At 30.9% G+C, this 7,082-nt stretch overlaps 1 protein-coding gene across 1 annotated transcript in view; it reads right to left on the bottom strand.

Moving 5' to 3' along the window:
- The window catches only part of LOC105319498 (malignant fibrous histiocytoma-amplified sequence 1 homolog), a 110,306-nt gene that overhangs the window by 80,232 nt on the left and 22,992 nt on the right, over positions 1 to 7,082 (bottom strand). The window lies entirely within an intron of this gene.

The raw sequence follows: 7,082 nt of genomic DNA, 5'->3' as shown, positions 1-7,082 counted from the left end.
ATCGTTATTATAATAGATTGACATAACAAGGCTCTCAAAACTCTTTGAATGTCATACTTTGAAAAAGTACTTTAAGTGATTGTAGTTATCGTATTGTCCACTGTCGAATTCAATCAACAACTTCGTCGCTTTCACTCTGGTCACGTGTTTCCGTTGCTGACATTTGCTCGTCCTCATTGACAGGAAAATTCAAGAGAAAAAGTGTGCGGATATTCTCCATAATTTCCTGTGTCGCATCGTCTGCTTCAACAGTTTCTTATTCTTCTCCGGACCCACATTTATGGCTGGGATCGGCAGAGGACTAGACATATCAGGTGTCTGAATCACCCCTACGTTTCGTTCTCGTCCATAGTTTGGTTTATCTAATTCTTCTTCGTGAAACATCTGCTGAAGAGTCATTCCTTTTTGCCATGGCTTTTTTTCTTCGTGCTCGAATTTCTCCTAACTTAAGTAGCACGTCATCTTAAAATAAAGGCAATACAGAATTAGTTATGATACAACAGTGTTTAAAACTTAAACCAGGTATTACGATAGGACAAAATTTATCCCTTATATATAAAACAAAACATATAAACCCTTCAACACATCCATTAATTATAATTCATTCGGTTTTTTTAATATGAAAAATGATATCATTGGATATGTTTTACTAAAGACAAAACAATAATAGTTACGCTATCAAATCCAAAAATATAACATTCACATTTTGTAATTCAACATTTATAACAAAATGATGATGATCGTTTTTACAAGATATAATTTTTTTTTCAAAATACTAGGTCTACTTATACAAACAAAAGCTGCAGTAATCATTTGCAAATATCTATTGCAAATTAATTTCACAATTAAACGTGGTGTGGTACAATAAAAACAAATTAAATGGAAAAAACCTTGAATATATATCTAATACATGGTTACATTACTGAGTATTTCAACAATGCAGATAATTTTTAACACAACTAGATGTATGCAAAGCGTCAGACACAATAGAATACAGCATATATTTCAAAATATCCCATTACTAAAATACTGTAGGTAGGCGCCAATTTGTCCCATTGCAGTTCCCTTGATTTGTTTGTAAAAATCTCTATAAAAATGAAATGTGTTGTTGTCCAAAAAAAAAAACCTTTATTGAATCTAAAATGAAGTCTGGTGAAAAGTATGTCGGAATCAGCTCTGGGTGCTTTTCTATCCAAAATTGTATAGCTTGTAATCCAAAATCATGTGTAATATTTGTATATAAACTAGAAACATCAAATATTTATAGAATAGATTTTGTGTCAGTTGTTTTAGGAATTTTGTTGAGGAAATCCATGCTATCCCGAATGTAACTAGGGTCTTTTTCACATTTATTCTTAAGTAAAATATCCACAAAGTTGCTCAGTCTATGTATTGGGCATGCTGGGCCCGAAACATTTGGTCGAAGTTACAGATCCAAGGGTTCAGTAGTAGTAATAGATGCTTGATACTGATCTTTAATAGCGGTTTTAATATGATTACATTTATGTATTTTAAGAGTTTCATAAAATTTGCTAGCTTTCATTTCTAAATTTTGTAAGAAAATCCAGTTCCTTATCTTTCAATAAATGTTCATATTTTTTTGATAGGCGTTTTAAATCTCTCATGATATTCTTGTTGGGATTTTCTGGTAAATTAACATAAAAGTTGTCGTCACTTAGATGTTTAAGAACAAGGGTTTTATAAAAAGTTTTGTCCATACACACAATTGTTCATCCTTTATCAGCTTCCTTTTTTAAGTTTTGCAGAGCTTTCTTCTGTTTGACGCTTAACATATGTTTTACATGTTTTCTGTTTTTCAGTGAAGATTTTGTAGTTTTCAGACTATCAATGTAAAACCAAGAAAGAGCTAGTAAATAGAAATTTTGGAACTGTGCATTTATAAAGCACAGAATAGAATTAACAACACTAAGCATCTTTAAAGTGTCGAATCTAATATATAGATACTTAGCCAGTAAACTTAATATATAAAGCACTAAAAATGGCTAACAACACGAACAATAGATATTGTCAAATTTTCGGGACAACCAGTCCCTTCTTCAGGACAAAAGAAATAAATTACATGGGAAAAACAAAGAAAACAAAATCTAGAGCTACTACTTAAACTTCTAAAGAAACTATAAACAGAACAACTACATTATAAATAGTTTTAGTTCACATTCTTAAAGGAGGATTTTGACAATGCGTCCAATCGCTCTAAAGTTATCAATCGACACACACCTTTTGGATCTCTATGAGGATGTATCCAAATAGCAACCATTAAAACTTTTTACCTTTCTTTTGGCATAAAACAAAATGAAGATGTCTTCTTTAACATATCAATAGATTATACAAACGATTCAAACAACTTGACGTCCACAATGTTTATTACTTACTACTATATATTCAATAAAAACTACATATAAAAATACACATAAAAATACATATATTTTCTTACCCTTATGGACTTGATAAGTCTGGTATTATCTTGGATGGATCGCTGCATCATGATGATTTTATACAAATTATCTCTAAGTAAAATGCATTGGAAATCAGGTTTTCAAAAATGTTTTTTTGTATTTATAAACATTTAATTCTTTTCAGACCTAATTGTAGCTTCATTAATGCATTATAACGGATTATTTTTCTAATTTTTTGTTAAAAATTATATCATATATGAAAAACACTTATGCAAACTAGGTTCAAGTTAAAAAGCTCAAGTATATATCATTCTAATAATAATTTACCCTATAATTGACTTTGTCAACAATTATAGAGTGTTTTCGTCTTAATATTTACGTAAATAAACTGAAACATTCGGCATAAATAAATAGATTTTCTGTTTTACAAGATGTCTGTGATATTCAAATATAACTTCATTACATTTGTAAATACAGTTCACGCATACACAGAGCTGATTGGAGTATGTTCGAATGTGTCAGATGGGTATGTAAACTGTATGTTACGGTTAATTAATACTTTTTTCATAGATTGTGTATTTCATAACAAAAGTAACAACATTAACGTCCTGTTTTTAGACAGTGTTTTTAGATAGTGTTGGGAACTCTTGTGTAGATAATCTGTTTTTGTTATTTTTGTTATCACTTATTTTTAAATTTATACCCGAAAAACGAAATATTAAATATTTTTCATTATTACTTGGCAAGAATGTTGGCCGGGAACTCATTGGATAGATTGTATGGACAACTGTCTTCCTAATTTTTACGGCAGATTATGCTAAGAGAAAGTGGCTGTGAACCATGTAATAGAGTCATAGGATGCTCAATTACAACTGGTAAGTGTTTCTACAATACACCTACGCCAAAAAAAAACCAATAATATTTAATGATTCAAAATCCGAGAAATGCCAAACTGTCAGATTTTGGATCGTTCATTGCGCCTTTGCGTTAACATATATGCATTGTTAGTTCAACAAAAACGTTTTAATTTAACATTACAATAAATGTACACTGTGGCAGGAAACAAGCGTACGCAAAAATGGTCACTACATATTTTTGTTATTCATGTAAAAAAAAAAGGTAGTTGGTGGCGGGTAGGATGCAGTTGAAATAGAGAATGCGTGACAGGAATTTATTATTTGTTTTGTACAAATGTATCTGATTACTTCAATTCATAATGATGATATATTGAAAATAGTCAGCGAAATTGGAGATCACTTCTGTTGCGATTCGGAGTAATTGTGTTTCTATCAATAATATGCAGCTGTTAATTAAGTTTCAGTTTAAAACCATTTAGAATATACAAACGTATTTGACAGCTACTGGTAACGTGATACCTGTGCTGCAGGGCCGCTTTTACAATTTCAAACATTGTTAGTACAGTGGACCGTGTATTAAAAAATATACAACTAATTGCGAGGAAAGGAAACCACGGAAAAAATTATTGCAAACGCCGGGTGTTTTCATAACATGATATTCCAGAGACGGAGAAAACCGTAAGTATAGCTTACAAAGACACTTGTTATGACACATGTATATCCTTTACATACATGTTACTTCAGGGATGTGATTTTTCAGCGAATCCACTTATTATAGCAGATTTGAAAATCAAAATGTCCAATTTAGAGATCAGTACAGGCCAACTATTAACTGATTTCCTCTTTTTCTTCTGTGATATACACACCTTGTGCCTATTCATTTTTTTATAATAATACACTGACAGGAAAGATTCTTTCAATTTGGATATGTTATAATGAAGAATTACAAATGATTCTGATAGAAAACATCGGGTTCCTTTTAGGTGTGTCATCTGATTTTCTGTAGTTGTAATAGTGAATACTTGATGGAAATATGTGTTCCTGAAATGTAATCAATGTATGTAAAAAGGTTAATTTTTATTTATGTTACCAAATTTCTCAAATAATCGAGAATATATACTGAATTTATATTATAAGAATGAAATCATTTCATCCCTTTTTTCATATATTAAAGGTATCACGTACCAATGTATAACATATTATTATTACCATTTTCAAATATCAAATATTATTGTATATATCTCGTAGATATATACCCATAGTGTTGTATAAATTTTTGTTTTTAAAACTTTTGGATTTTCGATTTCTTCTGTAGAAATCTTATGGTTTTTGTTTTTTCAGGAGATGAGTATTTATTTAGTGTTTATAAATAAAAAAGACGTGTGCTCAAATGCTGACTATATGGGTATTTTTTACAACATTTTCTTTTTAAATAAATTAGTTATACCTACATGTATATATACACAATAATATTCATATTGCTACAAAATGCTATCTAAATTTTAATAGAGTTCAGTTACGATTTCCTAAAATAACAACAATTAAAATGAACTAAGTAAAAGAAATCATATAAATCTAGTACGTATGCACAAATAACGTTCAACACGACGAGATGTATGCAAAGTGTCAGATTCAATAGAGTGCAATATAAATGGACAAATCAAAGTAACCACAGAGAAATGCTGTTAAACGCCACTCCATGAGACGTGTAGATTGGTTTTATTACTTTATCCTTAAAGTGTCATATCCATGTAACGAAAAAATAAAACTGATTCATCTCATACCAATGAATATTTTAAACTTGAGGACAGCTAATCTTAAAAATTATCATAAATATTAATAATATTAATTGGTCAACACGTACACAAGTTTGTTAGTGTTTTGATTAACGAAATGTGTATAGATATTTATATACAACACTTGCTATTGATGTTATTAATAAACTGAATTGGTCGTGAGAGATGTTAATTTAGCTAACAGCGAAGACCTAAGATCACTTATTATGAAAGGACCAAAATTTAGGGAACCTAGATCCTTCACATGGCGTCGTAATTTTATACATATCATGATTTCTGTTGAAGATTACGCCAAGCAATGGGCAAAATCAAAAGAAGAAGACCTTGATACCTTCTCAGAGTAGGTTAAAAGCATCAGGTGTATATCAAAATCTCGTATTAAACGACTGAGAGGTCAAATGAAAACCATATATCCTTTTGTTTTCAATAAAGCAGAAGTGAGAAAAGAACTAGATAGATTGCACGATCAGTATTACTGGTCCCTGCCGATAAGGCAAGTAACAACATTGTCTTTGTTTTTAAAGCAAATTATATTAATTGCATTTTCAAAGAACTAGGTTTCGATTGTACACATGGTAATCCTACTTACACCCATAGCAGTCTTTCCAAGCAGGAAATATTTCAAAATCATAAATCGGTAATGGATATCTTTAATACCCCCAATAGACAAAATAATTTTGATTTACCTTATTTGTGCTGGATTCCAAAGCTTGACAAAAGTCCTTACAAACAGAGATATATAGCAAGTTCCAGTAAATGTTCTATCAAACCTTTCTCTTTACTCCTTACTAAAATTCTTAGAGTAGTGAAGGAGAATATTTAAGATTACTGTATAACAATATAATCCAGAAGTGGTTTGAATCAATTATGAAAACTAAAAAACTCTCAAGAATTATTGGAAACTTTGAGGTCACAAAATCTTACCAAAATCAATAGCATAAAAACGTACGGTGTTTAATGCTTTATGCAACCATTTCTAATGACAAATCAAAATCTAGGCTTTTTGATATCAACGACAGTTGTTTCTTTAATAAAAATGAAAGTCGTAAAAATGCTAACCTTGACATTGGAAAGCTAAAAAAATATTATATATTTAAAAACCATTCTGATTGCTCACACAAGTACTCTGAAGTTGACATTAAAGAGATGCTTGAGTTTCTGACAGACAACATTTATGTAGGTTTTGGAAATCAAGTCTTCCAACAATCTGTTAGAATTCCCATGGGTACCAATTGTGCCCTATTGTTAGCACACCTATTTTTGTATGCTTATGAAGCAGAATTTATTCAAAAACTTGTACGTAAAAAAGATAAATCACTTGCTGTGGCCTTCAACTCAACATTCAGGAATATCGACGACGTATTATCAAATCACAACTGTTATTTCCATACTTATTTCGACTCGATATATCCCAGTGAACTTGGAATAAACGATATCACAGAGTTTGCATCATCTGTTTCATATTTGGATATGTTACTGGAAATGGACATTGATGGTAACCTAACAACAAACTTTATGATAAACGCGATGACTTCACTTTTTCTATAGTCAACTTCCTTACTTATGTAGCAATATACATTCATCACCTGCAAATGGTGTCTGTTTCTCGGTTAATTCGATACGCAAGACATGCTCTTCGTATGAACAGTTTCTAAGGCGAGACATACTCATTGTTAGATCATAATTTATCAGTCTATTAATAGTCTACGGCCTTTTACGTTTTTCTCCGATTACGACAAAGAGCACACGGCCGGTGTGACCTGTCAGAAGAGGATGCACACTCCTCCTAGGCACCTGATCCTACCTCTATCTTTTTCGAGGTTCGTGTTGTTCTGCTTTGAATTTTTATTTCGTTTTATGGATTCTTGATATGGTTGACGGTTTGTTATTGTCATTTGTTCATCAATACATATTTGTGTTATTCAAATTTTTCCTCGCTGCATCTATAATTATCTTTTCTACATCCACGGATATGGTTAGAATTTATTCAAATACGTCGAATAGTGAGTATT

This window comes from Magallana gigas, chromosome 8 (assembly GCF_963853765.1).
Source record: "Magallana gigas chromosome 8, xbMagGiga1.1, whole genome shotgun sequence".
In the NCBI taxonomy this organism is placed as follows: Eukaryota; Metazoa; Mollusca; class Bivalvia; order Ostreida; family Ostreidae; genus Magallana; species Magallana gigas.
The sequence above is the reverse complement of the archived record's forward strand: the minus strand, read 5'-3'. Positions and strand labels throughout refer to the sequence as shown.